The 1,680-nt window shown below is 46.7% G+C and overlaps 1 non-coding gene across 1 annotated transcript; it reads right to left on the reverse strand.

Annotated features, from left to right (window-relative positions):
- Nucleotides 1–1,144: 1,144 nt before the first annotated feature.
- On the reverse strand, nt 1,145–1,217 carry Trnak-cuu (transfer RNA lysine (anticodon CUU)). Its single transcript has one exon. It is a non-coding gene; the product is annotated as a tRNA-Lys (tRNA).
- Nucleotides 1,218–1,680: the final 463 nt, after the last annotated feature.

The raw sequence follows: 1,680 nt of genomic DNA on the forward strand, positions 1-1,680 counted from the left end.
GAACTCAGTGATGGAAGATAAAACCCAGCCTAAATAAAACCCTAAATCATTTAGGTGGAACATGAGATACTCTTACAACAGTTACAAGAGGTCTAAAATGCCTGGACTGGAACATAAGGGGAACATAATGACGTGGAGCTGAGAGTGCATGGCAAAACTGATTGGATCTGGCAAAAATTATGTAAGCATACCAAGGAAACCACCAGTGGGACAAAACCCTAAGAAATCTGTATGACAACATATCATGTTGAACATAATGAGATTTATAGACAAAGGAAAGATCTTAATTATGTCACTGTCACACAGGTGATGATGAACCAGTTCCATCGTAGAGTGACTCCCTGCTGTGTTTAAGATAACGTGTCAATTCTGTCTAGTCAGTTACAAGGAAATTTGCATTAATTGCACAGATTAACTATCAGCATCATTTACTGCACAATCAAAGGCAAGGCAAAGAAATCATAGACATGTTGTTGAATGCTGATGATGTTATTGGGAGTTTTGATGGGTTTTTTTCTTAAAGGGAAATCATCGGTGACACTCATGCATGAAGCAGATCCTTTCTCTGTGATGTTTCCTGAATAGCCACTGAGATACCAGCCCATTGAGTTGTGGTCTCTCTCTCTTTTAAAAATCAACTTCTACCTTCAGCTTGATCTCTTGCTTGAGCTTCCCTTCCGGCTACTAGGCTCCTTTTCTGATCCTGCAGAGGGCTTTTGTAAGGTGATGTGGGAGTGTCATATATCAATCTGTTGATTTCATTGGCTAAGCAATAAAGGAACTGCCTCAGCCCATTTCATTGGTTAGAAGATAGGTGGGAGGAGTAGACAGAACAGAATGCCAGGAGGAAGAGGAAGTGAGGTCAGACTCCGCAGCTCTGCTCTCCGGAGCAGACGCAGGAGAGACACCATGCTACCTGCTCCAGGGAAGACGCATGCTATGAAGCTCCAACCCAGGATGGACTTAGGCTAGAATCTTCCCGGTATGCGCACCTAGGGGCGCTACACAGATGATTAGAAATGGGCCAGAGCAGTGTTTAAAAGAATACCGTGTCCGTGTAATTATTTGGGGCATAAGCTAGCCGAGCCAGGCGGCTGGGGATTTGGGGACGCAACCCTGCCGCCGTCCATATTACTACAAATGGCGCCCAACGTGGGGCTCGAACCCACGACCCTGGGATTAAGAGTCCCATGCTCTACCGACTGAGCTAGCTGGGCCAGGCGGCTGGGGATTTGGGGACGCAACCCTGATGCCGTCCATATTACTACAAATGACGCCCAGACGTGTGGCTAACTGAGTCCACAGAAAGCCTGAGAAAGCTTAAAAAGAATAGAGTAAAGCATGTTTCTTACGGCAATTTCTTGGGTCTGCTCTACTTGCTAGAGGCAAGCAAGCGCCTCATCTAAGAGAGGCTTCCTGACTCAGCTTCAGCTGCAAAGCCTGCAGCTCATTAAGAGGTCCTGCCACGAAACACTTAAACAGTGTTGACGAAAAGCTGAACGCATGTTTTTCGGTTTTCAGCCGTAGCAGGAAAAAAGCTGCGCTGTTTAAAAATGCCGGCTTTCTGGGCCATCCTGCCAGGGCAAACTCTGACTGTTTGAGGCAGTAGGGCCAGCTACCGAGAGAGGATTTGAGTGTTGTCTGTTGTAGCTTGCTGGCTGGCAGGGACCTTGAACCGCC

This window comes from Microtus pennsylvanicus, chromosome Y, assembly GCF_037038515.1.
Source record: "Microtus pennsylvanicus isolate mMicPen1 chromosome Y, mMicPen1.hap1, whole genome shotgun sequence".
Taxonomy (NCBI): domain Eukaryota; kingdom Metazoa; phylum Chordata; class Mammalia; order Rodentia; family Cricetidae; genus Microtus; species Microtus pennsylvanicus.